The sequence below is a fragment of the Silurus aristotelis genome (genome assembly GCF_946808225.1).
Source record: "Silurus aristotelis genome assembly, chromosome: 4".
In the NCBI taxonomy this organism is placed as follows: Eukaryota; Metazoa; Chordata; class Actinopteri; order Siluriformes; family Siluridae; genus Silurus; species Silurus aristotelis.
This window is the reverse complement of record NC_139577.1, coordinates 18,024,104-18,041,077: the sequence shown is the minus strand read 5'-3', so window position 1 is coordinate 18,041,077 and position 16,974 is coordinate 18,024,104. Positions and strand designations below refer to the sequence as shown.

Sequence of the window (16,974 nt, the reverse complement as noted above, 5' to 3'; positions counted from 1 at the left end):
GGAGTGTCCTGTAACGTATATAATGAATATGGCAATTTTGTTAAATGGGCCAAGGCACAAGAAGAATTTGATGAACTACAGAACATTAGGTTGAAATAAAAAATATAAGAAAACATTGCACAATGAAGTAAAATCAACAGCTTTATTAGTAGAGGAGCCCAAGCACAGACAAGTAACTCTCTCTCTCTCTCTCTCTCTCTCTCTCTCTCTCTCTCTCTCTCTCTCTCTTTCTCTCTCTCTCTGTATAATTTAAGATGCACAGATTCTTCATCTAAATATAAAACAACCAACAAATATCAAATATTTATATATATTCAATCAATTTTGCACAGCAAAAAAGAATGACAGCTTGTCAGTGCTGGTACATGCCAATGATGTAAATGGAATAACCCAAGGCTGTGTGCGCACTGTTCAGTTTATTGCATTTGTCTCCTGTTTTGTGTATAACAATCACACCTAGTCACATATTATCCTTTATATATTTTATAAATATATATATCTTTTTAATTACCATCTTTCTGTCACAACAATTCATGAAAACTGAACAATAATATTTCTTTTGAAGTTCTTTCTCAAAACTGATCCTATTTTTTTATGTACCGAACACAAAAAAGACTTCACATATCTGCATATGCCAAACTACAAACTGAAACCTCAGAAACAAACTTTAGTTTTATTGTTTATTACTGACAGTAATGTGCTTAACATAATACAACAGAGTTTTGTCTTTGTTTAAGCTCTACAGTCATTAAAAGAGACCACTATTATTAGTAGTATTACAGTATGTTTATCACAGGTGCTTCTAATAACGCAGGGGTGGGCAATTAATTTTTGCAAGGGGCCACATTAGAAACCCGAAATGTGTCAGAGGGCCACACCAATGATAATATTTTAGGGATCCACCGAAATGAAAATTCTTGGCCGAAACCAAAAATGAGCAAACCAAGGCCAAAACCGAAAGAAAAGATTGTCAATTATTAGAACCATTGCATTTATGGCTATGAGTGTGTACTAACCTCACTAAAATCAATGCATTGCAATTCAAAGAATAAATAAATTACAAAAGTTTTTTATTTATTATTATATATTGTTATTTATTTGTTACCATTCATAGTATTGACAGACAGGCAGCAGTCAATTATTATTAGCAACGGGTCTGTTAAACAAAAATAATTGACTGCCAAACGTTTGGAAGCCCATTCAAGTGCTGTTAAGAGCCGTGTCATAAATATTATATTATAATAATTATTATTTTCAGGATCCACGGGGAATGTTTCAAAGATCAACCTGTCGAGCCACTGGCGACCACTGATCTAAGGCAATGAATTGCATTATTTTTTGTGTTATGCCTTTTGCCTTGGCACCATCACTGGAAAACTGTCCTGCCTTTTCAAAAACGTCCACTACAGACATGCTCAGATTGACTTTACTTTTCTGAGCCGCGTTCTTCTCATATTTAGAATGGCAATCGGGATGTTTGGATTTCAGGTGATAAATTAAACCCGACTTGGAGAAACTATTTGCAGATACACCCCCTTTTGAAATTTCAGCATTGCATTTTTTGCAAATCACTATCCGCACACCGCAGACATGTTGCTCTTATCCAGATAACCGTGTGCTGCTGCGCTTTTTTATTGCGTCATTACAATTGTGTTTTTGCCGTGTTGTTTCGGTGATTTAGGTATTTCGGCCGAAAATTTTCCGGTGGCCAAATTTTCGGTGCATCCCTGTAATTTATGATTGGCCTCACGCGGGCCGGACAGGGACGTACAAAGGGCCGGATGTGGCCCGCGGGCCGTAGTTTGCCCAGGTCTGTAATAACGTGATTAAATCTGGTATTTAGATAATGTATGTATCTTGTAAATAATAAAAATAAAACAAATCCCTGATTCAAATGAAAGCTTTATATAACCTTGAACCATAAAATATGTTCCAGAGTGCATCGATGCAAAGCAATGGAATATTGTAGAAAACTAGACATTAATAACTAAAATGAATCTTTATAAGGCACCAGTTTCCTGTGCATATTTTCTAAACAAATCTAATCAAACTCCATCTGGCATTGAGCATTTGATGAGAAAATGTAAAAAAAGTGATTGAGCATGCTTTGAAAAATAAATAGAAAACCTTGTGAATCAAAGGATTTTGAACTCTCAGGGCATCTTCATTTTAAAGACTTTTAAGATTTCATGCATCCAACAGTGTGTTTATAGTTATTGTACATTATGTACTGTATATTACAAGCTTTGCTTTGACAATAATATTGAGTATGTTCAGCACAGATGCTTTTAAAGTATGTCCCTGGATACATGAAACATCAATCTACTGTTAAGAGTTCAGTGAGGTCACTCAGATGTAAATACACCAAAGAATCAAATGCTTCGTCCTCCTAAATAGACTGTGAAAATATTCCAGCATCCTTAGGCTGAGTTAAAGGAGTATATATTGAGCAGGGTATCTAAATGGTGAATGCAATAACAATGTAACCTTTGGCAATCTTTTCTCTCTCTCTCTCTTTCACGCTCAACAGTTCAAGGTTTGGTGAAGGTGCTCTATCACTGCTGACTGATAAGATGGACCTTAAAGTGACCCCTGCGATGTAATAATCTTTTCTTTATGCAGGCTTCTTTCTGTTATACACCACTAACCGCTCAGCAGCTGGCTACATGCTTTCTTTGTCATATCTATATGTTTATAAATGTGTTTTAACTAATTTGTAGATATCCCCAAACATTGCAGATATTACAGTGATTGACATGTTTTGAGTTTATGTTGAAAGGTGATACCTCAAAGATGCTTAAAGACAATTTCTTAATTTTGTGTTATGAAAAGCAATAATCTCAATGTAATCTAATATGCTGATCTCCCTTCATTTCAAGTAGAAGTAAAGAACAAAATGAAAAGTATATAGTGTGTATTATATATATATATATATATATATATATATATATATATATATATATATATATATATATATATAGAGAGAGAGAGAGAGAGAGAGAGAGAGAGAGAGAGAGAGAGAGAGAGAGAGAGAGAGAGAGAGAGAGAGATAGAAATATATATAGATATAGATATAGATATAGATATAGATATAGATATAGATATAGATATAGATATAGATAGTACAGACCAAAAGTTTGGACACACCTTCTCATTCAAAGAGTTTTCTTTATTTTCATGACTATGAAAATTGTAAAGTCACACTGAAGGCATCAAAACTATGAATTAACACATGTGGAATTATATACATAACAAAAAAGTGTGAAACAACTGAAAATATGTCATATTGTGGGTTCTTCAAAGTAGCCACCTTTTGCTTAGATTACCGCTTTGCACACTCTTGGCATTCTCTTGCTAACTACTTTGAAGAACCTACAATATGACATATTTTCAGTTCACTTTTTTGTTATGTATATAATTCCACATGTGTTAATTCATAGTTTTGATGCCTTCAGTGTGAATCTACAATTTTCATAGTCATGAAAATAAAGAAAACTCTTTGAATGAGCAGGTGTGTCCAAACTTTTGGTCTGTACTGTATATATATATATATATATATATATATATATATATATATATATATATATATATATATATATATATATATAAACATCTATAATAATATGTTCCAGAGGTGCTGTTTATCATCATGACATCCTGTAATAATACTTCACATCATCATCATGGCAGGAAATGTTGTTTGAACTGGTTTTGTGTACAAAGGCATTATATGCTATTTTAGAGATTATATCAACTGGCATCACATTCCAACGTTTGGCATGAAACAATATAGTGTACAAGGTTACAGGCTGGAGCCAACAGGCTGGAGGTTACAAAGAGAGTGGGTGGGTCACAAAAGCAAAAGGTAAACTGAAAGTGAGAACCAATTTAAAGAAAATGGATAATTTGTTTTCTAACTGGAATGAATTTAGTGAATTATAATCAGCCTGTATGCTTGCTGTATCATTACCCAGGAGTAATAATAACTACGTAGTGACTGAAGCGGATTTTGGGAGAGTTTTTTATTTTATTTTTGTATTTCAAACCCTGCTTTATCACACACAACTGAATCACCTGGGGTCTCTAATCACATCTCTGTGTGTATATTTAACGCTCTCTGGTTTTGCTAGTGTGATAACAATCTGTGGCTCACTCATTATGGTTCTGATAGTCTGCTTCAACAACAACTACACCGTGAACAAACTACACCGATGAAACAATTAGTCATTTCCCAGTGACAGCAATGTATTCAGCAAGAATCCAGCAGGTGTTCTCTGCTCAGTATAATTCGGAAAGCTGTTTCAAAGACAGCAATAGCAGGAGAGTCTATAACATTTTTCATGCTATAAAAGGGAATGGCATGAAAAAAAATACAAACAACAGGCACACACATCTACTTTTGACGTTTTGACCTTGATGTTCTTAGCAGTTCAAGACACTACACCTGAGCCTGACTGTGCAGAACGTGACCGTTTTGCAGCACTGTAATCAGAGCACAGGTTACTTATGTGGCAGCCTTATCTTCATCTGTGATGTGACATCATTCCTCCCTCTGCCATCTGTCTCCATCAGCTCCTGTCTGCTGGGTGTGACTGTAGAGCCCTTGTCTACGCCAGCTCACTGTTCTGCTATGCTTACTGATGCGCAGATCCAGCCAGAGTTGTTTTTCTTGTGCAGCGAACAGGCAACACTAAGAGCACATCCATCCAATCCTGTCTCCACTGTCTCCATGCTGACTTTTTCTGCCTCATTCTGGAGTGCCCTTACACCCTGTCAGACTGGAGAATAAAGAATTGCTTTGTCAAGGTATATTGTACATGATCACAGCTCGGTGTTAGATACTGGGAGTGGTGTGAGAGAAAAAACTGAGAAAGAGACACTTGGAGTTATTATTACAGTTTAGGGTTTTAGGAGAAATTTTTCTTCACAGCAAAAGTTTCTCAGTCAAGATAACCAGATAACTGCACATGGATAGCCGAGAATCTTCACAGACATATTCAAAGCATAAGGTCTCACTAGCAGAGATAGAGTTGGGAATAAAATGAATTGTGTTCAAATCATAGCTCTTCGCACCCTTTCTACAATACAAAGTCTAAAGGGGTGAGGTCAACCCTCTGGTTTACTGTGGCAGTTTACAGTCAGCTCTACACAAGAATGAGCTTCTTTTTCTCTGTGTGACCTCCATGGCAACTTATCTTGTCAAATCTTGGGAAGCACCTGCTGCAATAAAACTTTCACTGGATTTTTCGATCAATGATCGCAATCTGTCGAGATTGCATCGCTGTAAAGCGAGTGCAACAGAATCAGAATCGACACTAAACATAACACATTGTTCAGACACACAAAGAGATTCTAATGTGCAGTGCAATGGGGTGTGTGAAAGGTGAGCTGCAGCTCAGGCTATAAGTGCTTGCTTAAGAGAACTAAATATCCATTGTGATATGCATTCTGTGATAACTGTATCATGTAATCTAATAATCAACAATTATATGGTCTGGTGCTCGGAATACCCGGTGCAGTATTTCTGAAAGCTAAACGTGTCTTAATATACTCTAAGAGTCTGACTGGGTGCAAGTAGAGAAAAAACATATGCAAACGGAATTTGTTTTGGCAAGTCGGAGAGTCAGATGCTGCTGGCACCAGCTTCAAGCATCGTGCTTCTTCAATGCGCCATGGCCCAAAAAAAGTTGATGAGTGCTCTTTTAGGCTGGGGCTGCTTCTGTGAAAGGGGAATTAAAAATACATCTGCAAGAAAGTGAACTGAGCATCCATACTGCCTTCATCGCTCTTTTTCTATCACCACACTGAGGAAAAAGAGCAGTTTTAGACAGCTTTTCTCCTAACACGGTATTTGCAATTCTGTGGTGCAAGTGCTTCTAGTCCATATCATAACACATTTGTAGTGTGTAGCATGAGTCATGTCTGTAACTCTTGCAGGTCATGGACATTTTGTGAGGATGACTTGAGGTCAACTATTATATAAATGATGCGTGCTATAGACCTAAATGCATTGATGTCACCCTCATGCATTTTATATTGATTGCGGAGCTACAAGCTGGCATTTTATCTCCTTTGATCTGTTTTTTTTTTACTTCATTCAGCTATGGTACTGATGCAGTTAAATAGGTTACGAACTTCAGATATTTGAAAACTTATAACAATGACTAAAGTTATTGAAGTAATTACATTTTAATGTACTTCGTAATAATCAGCCAAAGAAAAGTTTGCCAACAGAAAACTAATTTAAAATTGAAAGTACTGCAGATAAAACTCACCGCTTGTTTGGTAATTAGTGACGAACCTAAGGTCAGTTCAGAAAGTTTTGAGCTACTCATCATTCTCTTAGGTTCTGTTAAATAAAGTTGAAAATGCTTGTCAGCTGATACTGTTAGGAGACCTCAGCATTCTTTTCCTAATGGAAAAAATATATATATCAGTTTAAATGATTGCGTTAAAAGCACTGTCAAAAAATGTCTGTAGAATTAGGATTTATATCCTAATTGCATAGATTTTTGTCTTGATTCTTGTCCCTGAAATGTCACTGTGTTGGTTTTGAATCTCTTAGATTACTCACTTTGTTGCTTAGGAATAGACAAAATGTCACTTACCCATGGTGTCATAAACAAAGAAATATGTCACATAACAAGTGCAAGATTAATTCTCTTTTATTATCAAAAGAATAACTCATACGTATAAACAACTTAACATAATCTCACAAACAGTGCTTTTTTAAATAAATCCTGATCTCCAGTGGTTCTAATTATAGCGCATCACATTTTCCTGTAATTGTCCAAACATCGGCATTTATTTGCCTACTTTCTTTTGTTTAAAGTCTACAGTATGTATGCGATTCTGATGAGAAAAGCCACCCAGTCTAACACATTCTGTATATAAACTCCATCCTTAAGTCTTAGAAGCTCATCTAAAATGAGGACCCAGATGTGCAAGAGAGAGATGGTCATCATATCAGTGGCTAATGGACCATAAGTTAAGAGCCTCTGAGAATGTTCTTTCTATTTAAAATAAATTTGGACTAAACTGCCCGTTTCATCTAATAAAAAAATTAATAAAAAGGCTTACATTTACCAGATGTCTTTACTCACCCTGTAAAAAACAAATAAGAGCTTCAACTTTGTAATACTTTCAAGGTGAATGTTTAAAAGTATGATTATTATTTTGCAGATAAATGAATCTATTTACTGTATCTGATTTTGAAATTTACAGTCGTGTTTGTATCCTTAACCTTAAGAAGCGCTGCTCTGTCCTTGCACTTTCAAATTCATCATATGGTCCCAGCATGCCTTGCAAAGCCCACGGTGAGTCTGGCATTCGCTTTGAGTAAACATACTAGGAGGATGACAAGGTACCAAAAGCCAGCAACATGTCAACACGATTGCAATCAGATTCATGAGGAGCACTCAGGCTACTGGTCCCTTCGGCCACAAAGTGACACAAAAAGAGGACTAGTGTACCACTGCATAGCTCCTAACTCACACAACTAGCATAGTCACATTACTGAGAACATTTTTTTTTCATTGATCTCAGTTACATTAAATGTAAACTTGGAATGATTTGATATTTAGCACACTTTCAACAGAACTGCCAATAATAACTGCTCTTGGAGTGCTGGGACATCATTTATGTTAGAGGGAGTAAATCTCTGCTCCATATTAGAACTGTGCATAAAAAAAAAAATCACATGTACACAAGTATTCACAGCCTTTGCTCAATACTTTTTTAAAGCACCTTTGGCACCAATTACAGCCTAAGTCTTTTTAAGTTTGATGCTACAAACTTGGCACAACCATTTTTAGGCAGTTTCTCACACTCTCCTTTGCGGAACCGCTCAAGCTCCATCAGGTTGGATGGGAGCATCAGTTCACAGCCATTTTTGGATCTCTCCAGAGATGTTCATTCTGGGTTTAAGTCTGTGCTTTGGTTGGGCAACTCAAGGACAGAATTTTAAGAAAATAATTAATTTAATCCATTTTGGAATGAGGCTGTAATATAACAAAATGTGGAATAAGGGAAGCGCTGGGAATATTTTTTTGGGTGCACTGTACATTATATAGACAAAAATATTTTTAAATATAAATAATAATTGTGGACACCAGATTATAAGATTTGTATGTACATTTTGGACATCCAATTCCACATTTAGTCACCATTTAATCTTTATAATAACCTTTACTTGGTGATTCAAGATGGCGGCGCGACAGTAGTCCGCAGCGGCCAATCCGGATTCAGAATGGTGCTATTTTTATGTTGTAGCCCGTCACACGACAATCCATTTGCACAACCTTCCATACTGTACTGGTTGGCAAAACCGTTATTGTTTTTTCCTTGTCGCATTTTGTCACATGTGCACTTGGTGTTGTTAGTTTAGAATTCTGTGTCGTATTGTGTTCCTTTTTGTTAATTTATGTTGCTTGATGTAGCACCTTGGTCCTGGGGAAACTTAGTTTCCCTGTGTACTGCACTGTATATGGTTGAAATGACAATAAAGCCTACTTGACTTGACACTTTTCTGAAAAGATGGTACATCAGATTGTGAAGTGTGGTTGTAGAGATTTGTGTTTATTTAGCCACAAGAGTATTAGTAAAGTCAAGTGTTGATGTAGGGTGAGGAGACCTGGGGTGCAGTCAGCGTTCCAATTTCATCCCAAAGGTGTTCAGTAAGGTTGACGTCAGCCATCTATAGCAGGCCACTCAGGATCTTTTACCCCAACAAATGTCAACCATATATTCATGGAGCTCACAATGTGCACAGGGCGAATTTTTGTTAGCTTTTAAAGTTTCCACACACATAAGTTGAGTGGGCTGCTGCTTAAAGGCATATTTAACTATTGTTTATAAAGTCACCCCCCATGGCAGATATTTTGAAATCTAATTTGTATTATTAACTTTGATTTTTTTTTATTGTGATGCCTTTTATTGTGTCTTAATCTTGAAAATATTGATTTAATATTTACTGTGCAGCACACTGTTTGACACGTTCTGTATTTTAAATGAGCAATAGAAATAAATGTGACTTCTGCTAGAGGAGCATTCACCAAAGAATTAAAAGTTTGAGATTAAATCTGATCTCTGGTTCTTGGTTATATGAATATGAGTTTTTTTATAAGCCACAAGTTGGAATTAAAGGTTTTCCACACATTTCCAATCAACACTTGCAAAAAAAAAAACACTGATCTCTCTCCATCTCTGTGTCTCTAAATTACATTTACACACAGTTGAGCACAATGAAAAAAGCAAACCTGTCCAAAATGTCCATTAAAACAGCAATTATCAAATGCTTTTTCAGTGATGTGAAACGTTTTAGTATCTGTAATTGGTTAACTGAAGTGGTTCTATAATATAGGTCTGGAGGCATCCAAACACATTAAATAAACATGTGCATGTATATGTATAAGGCTACAGCATGTAAATGAATAAACAGTAATGAAAACTATATTCAACCCCTCTGTTAACACCAGTGAAATCAAAGATACAAGTTGAATAGCGTAATTGAGGGGGATCTGTCTTGTAAAAAGAGAGAATATACTTTTACAGATGCAACTACACACATCGGATATTCATGCATATACGCACAAACCTGAGCAGAGAGTGTTTGGTCTGAGAAATGTTCTTTGCACATTAGTGTCCATTAACAGTAGAAATCTGATTCTTTATTTCCCCATGGCTGAGCAGACATGCAATGTAAATTCAACTTTTGCATCAGCTCAGTCTTCACAGGTTCTGCTTCAAGCTAAACCTAAGCAGCAAAATTCTTTCTCACAGGCCAGCTGAATGGAATCTGTCCCAAACAAATTACTTCTGATCACTAATATTCTGCACCGATTTTGACGCCCAAGCTCTCATGTGCAAAAATTATTAGATCATGGTTGTTTAGAGGCTGATTCACTCCTGAGCTCAGGTTACTGCCTGTATGGAGTTTTCCATGTTCTTATTTCCATGTGGCTCAATTTCCTCCCACCTCTCAAATGCAAGCCGAAGGGTAAATCACTTCTACAAGCAAAAGGTTTATGTGTATGATGCGTATTTCCACTCTGTGCTCTTATAATAGGCTCCAGATCCAATAATGAATGTATGCACTATGTGTAAACTCTACAGATGGCTGTGTGTAAAAATACCAGGAGGTCAGCAGATTATAAAAATACTCAAACCAGCCCATCTGGCACCAACAACCATGCCACGATCAAAGTGACACCAAACACACTTTTCTCTCTCCTGATGTTTGATCTGAAGATGATTGAAGCTCTTGACCTGTATCTACATGATTGTATGCATTAAACTGCAGCCAAATGATTGTCTGTTAGGATAACTGCATAAAACAGTCTATTACAATGACTAAGGACTGTAATTTTCATGAACTGTTCTCCATTTAAACACATCACTGAAAAGCACACCTCAACAATGAAGGAACTATAAGGAATGGACATTAGGTGCCACCAGAATGAGGATGGTTTCCCTTTTAAGTCCTCTCAAGGTTTTTTTCTCATAACATACCATAACAACCTATAAGGGATAAACAGAAGCAATAAACGTTTAGGAAATAACATAAATTCAAATTTAAAAAAAAATTTATCTATTTAAAGCTGCTTTGGGACAGTGTCCTTTGTTTAAAGCACTATACAAATAAAACTAAATGGGACTGAATAAATAAGCAGGTGTAGAAGTGTTCCTTATTACCAGTATTTATGCTGTTAGTAGATCCTTCCTTTTTTTCAGCAATAATAAATAAGTAAATGAATGAATAAATAAATAAATAAATAAATAAATAAATAAATAAATAAATAAATAAATAAATAAATAAATAAATAAATAAATAAATCCCAGACTGGGATCCAGTTATGCATATTAGTAAGCAATTAAAATTTCTGCTAGATATATTTCTGAGACACCTTCTTATGACATTGCTTGGTCATTCAGACTGCCAATCATGTTTTATTCCTTGATGCCTCAGACATAGGACTGTCACAAGTTGCATCTCTATGTAGCATAATCTGTCCACATCAGACGGTTGTTTCTCTGACTCTGTTAGTCATGTTTCCAAAAACAAAGCATAAGAACAAAAAGGAAAAAGGAAACAGACAAAGCGCTCTCGAAATTGATGCTATCCAATTGTGGTGAAGCACACGAAAAGGTTAAGACCTCACGATTAGTTCAATCCCTGCACCTCGGGAGACATGAAAATGGCTGCCGAAATCACACATAACACATCTGACAGATGCATCACACCATGAAAAATGCAAACTGAAACCCTGTGACATCTCTAGACTTGTGCTGGTATTCCTGGTTCTGTGAAGTTAAAAGTATCTAACAGATTTCTCTGCTAGCAAAGAAAGACATTTTGCATTATAAATGTATTATTGCAACAAACTGAGCAAACGTGTGTAAGGCTTCGGTTCAGCGTTGTTGTTTTGAGAACTTTTTGTTTCCATTTATTTCTTGGAAACCTGAAATAGATCTTAAAGCGGTATACAAGTCTGACAATCAAAAAAGCGAAGAAGAATGTGCAGGAAATATCTAATCTGCAGCGCTTGACATGAAATCAATCTTGAAATGTCTTGTAATGCTTTTGATGCTTATTGCCGGATGTGGGAATGATAACACTGCATCCTTCTGACAGGGTGAACAAGAGGGAAGTGAGTTAAAGACAAAATTCCTGTTTTATTATTGAGGCTTCCTCCAAAGGAGGTTGCACATTGCATCTGATTTTCAGCCTGACATATACACACACACGCACACACACACACACACACACACACACACACACACACACACACACACACACACACACACACACACACACAGAGCACAGGATAATCAATATAAAGTCTAAGTCACTTAGACAGGCGTCTCTTCTAGACTTACAAGACTAAAAGATCTGCTGAATCTGACATGATGTAAAACACAAACCATTTTATTGCTTCTTTATGAACATATAGAGTACATACACTCACTTTTATAGGAACAAATGTATCCATGCTTACTTAAGCAATCTGATCAGTCCATCATGAGGCAATATAGGGCAATACAATCAATCCTGCAGGTCAAACGGATCGAATACTTTAGGTAATGTTCACATCACACATTAAAATGGAGAGAACATATTTTACTGTGGTATGGCTTTTATTGTTAGATCAGCTGTTCTTAGAAACCAGTAACATTAACCAGAAACCTTCTTAGAAACCAGTAACATAAATATATATCAAATAGCTGCTGTTTGAAACCATGTGGAGCAGCAAAGCATTTCGGAATGCACAATCATTAAAGATGGACGACAACAACTGTAGAAGACTAAAAATGGGTCCACTCTTTTTAGCCTTGAAAACGACTAAGGCAAGCGTGCTAAAAATAGCATAAAGCAGAACGTTTCTACAACATTACTGTAAATTAATATAGATACAAACATATATTGATCTGTTTCCTCAGAAAAGTATAAGGCTTACAGGGAATTTAGCATATTTTTTACTTAAGATACCCGAAAGAGGTTGGGGGGTTTAAATCACAGCACTGGTAAGTTGCTTCTGTGGAGCCCTTAAGCAAGGCCCTTAACCCTCTCTGCTCTAGAGATGTTGTATCATGGCTGACCCCCGACTCTGACCCCAATTTTCTGAAAACGGATATGTGAAGAAATGTATAAGTGACAAATTAAAGCTTCTTGTAATAATGAATAACAAATGTCTTCTCGTTTTATGCAAACATATTTCAAACTACAAATGACAATACTAAATTGCAATACACTTCAAATAATATTCAATGATTTATATATATAGAAAAAAAAAGTGATTCAGTCAATCACTCAGGCCAAATTCATAACTGCAATTTTACATCATATGCTCATTATATTTTCTGACCAATAATAACATTTACAACAATATGGCATCAAATGATCATATCACTCCAGTGTCTATATCGTATACCAGTGTCTAACAAGGTTAGAAAAGGATCTGAGCTCCACAGAAGGATAGAGTTTGCTATTTATGACAGAGGGTTCAGTTGGGTTATGCTGCCTGTTGCCATGGAATCTTATAAGAGCGATGAAATTACACTGTGGTCAGAGAAGGCAGGCTCAATTATGAATGAACCTCAATTATCTTCCCTTTATCATTTTTTCAAAAAGGACCAATTAGATTGATTAGTAAATAACATTTAGGTTTTCATTTAAAAAAAAAGCCCTCACAGGTTTGGCAGAGGACAAGTCAAGGTATCTGTTTCTTATCATGAAAAATATGGGTCAGAAGTGTGTTAGAAGGTGAGTTATTATCTATGGTCATGTACTTGTGTGCAGGAGTGGAAGCAGTGTGTGGCATCTGCCACAGCAGAACAAATCAGCAGCAACTACAAACTTTCCAGCAAAATCCAGCCGAGTCTATAAATCACAGCTGAGGGATGGAAGGCACTACAAAGTGATCCCTGCTCAGTAGAGAATAATCTGTTATGTCCTGGTCAAACCCTGTAATCATTCCACGTGTACAAAATGCAGCAGTAACCACAGGATAGACGACAAATATGACACATAGGACACATGAGACACATGATACACGAGAGGGACTGTCAACACTGTAGCATCAGCTAAACTCATTTGAATTGTCTAGGCACATGGCAGTATCTGTTTTACAGTATTTGTAGTGAAGCATGTATTATTTATACCGTGTTCTTTTTTAATGGATGAAAAGCCACCTCTCTACTTACCCTTTAACCAATCAGCAAATTATTTTGCTGCTGTTAGTTGCCCTACACATCAAGTGCTGTCTTTTATTAAGCAGTTATGTTTTCTATCTTTAAAGAGCAGTATTGCTGTATTTGTTTAACTGTATTTATTTTCCTTCATATTACACTATGCACGTTGAGAGGGGGAAAAGAAGGACACAAATAGATCCATGACTCTTAGTTTACAAAATAATACACTCTAAACCAGATTATCAAACTGTACATAAAAATCTGTAATTCTAAAACGGTTCAACAAAAAAAAACATGCCATGTAATGATTATGAAATAAATCGATAATCATTTCAATTTGTACAAAATAAAGCAATGGGGAAAATACATAATAATACATTGCGTACAATATATTAGAATGTAAAAACTAAGAAAAAATCTCACATTACAATTCTATCAATGCCCCAGTAGTTAATGATAAAATCAACAACACGCACTCAGAGATCCATTATTACATGATCACACTGATCACTCCAGTCTCAATGAAACACTTGACAACAGCAATCTTTTATGATGGACATGGGAAATTTCACCTTTACACACATATAATTAAAATCTTTTTTTTTTTGTTATTCATTGTTGATCTTGGAATAGTGTGCACATGAACACATTAGTGCATTACTTCCGAAAAAGATAGAGGATGAAACTTATTTTCTTTTCAAAAATAAACCAGTTTTTACACTGCTACTTAATAAAACTACATTTTCCAGATATTGGTACTAAACTAAGCTCCTCTCGTCACTGCATTGAGAACATTAGTTTCCCTTCGATACAGTTTTGACCTAAAAGTGCTCGTAGTGTACCTTTAAACCTGTGCTATAAAACTGATAATCCAGTTAGGTGCCTTTTAAAAGGTACACTATAATCCAGTTTAAAATGCATATCAAGGGCAAGGGAGATAAAGGATAGCACCACAGGGAAAGAGAAAAGTACAGTGGAATATCCTTGTTTTCCTGACTGTTCTCAATGTAGACTATTACAGTAAGTCTGACAAGGTCTCATTTTGCTTTTAAAATTACAGCAACAAATGAATCATTCAATTTTTAGCCAAAAAGTTATTAACACAGGAAAAAATGTTGCATGGGTTTTTTCTTTTTGTATTTTGGTATTGATATCTCGGATTTTAGTGTCTAGAGTTAAAGGAACATGTTTGCATCAATGTTATGTTTCTACATTTCTATAATTACACAATGACATCATGCATGTCGCAAGGTTTCTACAACCCTAGGTTATGTGCCTGGGGTTTGACCCTTTGTAAGTTTTTAGTTGTGAAAGAGGGAAGTCGGTGTGCAGAGAAACAGGTGCGCGCGACTCCACTCACCTTCTTCCTTCCTTCCTTTTCCGCTGTTGTTTCCTGTGCAAAGCGTTTCAGATTCGCAGCTCTACGCGTCCGCCTGATCGCGCGGCAAACTTTAAGTCGCTCCGCACCACTACGGCATGGTTTTGCTCGCGCTCGTGCCTCAGGCTGCCGCGAGTCGAGAGCGGGCGTCGAGAGCGCGCGCGCACACGGCAAACGAGCAAAAGAGCGACCTGCGCCTCACCTTCATCAGATCCTCGCCGTGCACTTGGCGCGAGCAACAGCCTGCGGTGACGCGCAGCCCATGTCATCGGGCGAGCGCGATCGGGGAGCAGCGCCGCGTTCGATAACGAGCGCTGTGCGCGTGCGTAAGGGGGGAGACACCACGCGCGTGAGCGCGGCGGGGATTCGCTGCCTACCTCAACACACCCACACGCACGGCGTCGTTCGCTATTTATCAGCTACTGCACAAAACAAACGTAACAAAAAGAACTGTACTTGTGCTTTGTCTCTGGAGTGGAAACATCAAGGATGCATTTGATTTCATTTTACCGAATTAAAGCCACAATGATATCCATTCTTATCCATTGATGAACCCTTTAAACTTTTAATTGTCAAATTAAAGGTTCACCAAATGCATCTTCCCAGGTTAAAAACATATATAATAAAGCAAACAAAAGATGATTTCTTGAAGGTAAACATACCTCCCATAAACCAGGAGCTCTTCACTTGCACAGCTCATGAAGGACATTTGTCTGAATCCTTCTATTCCACAGGAAACATATTTATTATCCATTCATCTGAGTTCAATAAAGTTGCATTTGCACATGTCTAACAATGGACACTGTGACAAGGTGGCTTTACAGAAATATAGAAGACATCATTTCAAATTTTTATAAATGGTGACAAGGAAAAACGAATTACTTTAACTATAACTATTTATCTTTTAGAGGAACCAGACTCAAACGAGAACCAATGCTCATCTAAGTGACACTGGATGCATCTGTACATTATTTCCCTTCCATTATTGTATACCATAGTCAGAGCTGCCATTGTGTAACCAGAAACCTATTAACTTCAGAGCCATATTGAAGTCTATTTTGATGCTTATTTATCACAAAATAGTAAAAAACATTGATAGTAGTAGAGGCAGTAATGAAAAATTATACATTGAAGATCCAAGGCTGTTCAAGACAGGTGCACTACTTCTTTGACCACATCCAGAGTCTGTACCTAAATATATTAGGATGAAGGGGTAAAGTAAAATTTTACTCATGTGGAATAATGCCTCAGTCAGTTTAGGTAAAATTTGGGGAGCTTTATTTCTGAGCATGCATTATCAGTAATACAACAGAAGCACTTAGCTGTAGAGCAGCATGGTTCATCCACTGACTAATGCCCTTAGTCACTCTCCAAAGAAAAGATTAAATCTTGTTCTCAAAAAGCACAAAGGATTAGACAAAAAAATTATTTTCCTTTCTGAAAAACTTGAATAAACAAGCCAGAACAATTAACCATTCAAAAGCAAATTTTTTCAAGAGTGTGTGTTAAATGTCTAGAAGAGGGTTTGATGTACTGAAAGACTCTCTTTTTAATACTTAAGCATGGTACTTGTCTCTGCTTTATGTTCACTTATGCAAACACACACTCATACATGCTGTCATCAAAGTTAAACTCTGTTAACTCTGTAGGAGTAAATTTCAACATGTGGGTGTTCATTTATCTCTTATTTATTTATTTCACCCACTAACAAGATATAGGAAAAACAGAGCAAAAGCAATTTTTTTTGCAAATAAATTCACCAAATTTCTCCAAAGATGTTTAAAAACTGAGAAAAAAGTGACCATCATGATGCACCCTCGTGGAAGAAATGATTGTATAAGCAAACACTGAGAATGAGAAAAAAACAACATTGCATGTTTATCCCAATATCATTCTACTAGTAAAAT

The 16,974-nt window shown here is 36.4% G+C and overlaps 1 protein-coding gene across 6 annotated transcripts in view; it reads right to left on the bottom strand.

The window, feature by feature from the left end:
- LOC310724976 (zinc finger matrin-type protein 4) overlaps positions 1–15,445 on the bottom strand; it is a 77,558-nt gene extending 62,113 nt beyond the window's left edge. Inside the window, exon 1 of one of the 6 annotated variants that reach the window (XR_014533227.1) lies at positions 15,050–15,439. The gene's annotated coding sequence lies outside the window, so the exon portion shown is untranslated. Of the gene's footprint in view, positions 1–15,049 lie in introns of all 6 variants that reach the window. The other 5 variants (XM_083539498.1, XM_083539496.1, XM_083539499.1 and 2 more) reach the window with 5 other exon arrangements.
- Between the last annotated feature and the right edge of the window lie 1,529 nt (positions 15,446–16,974).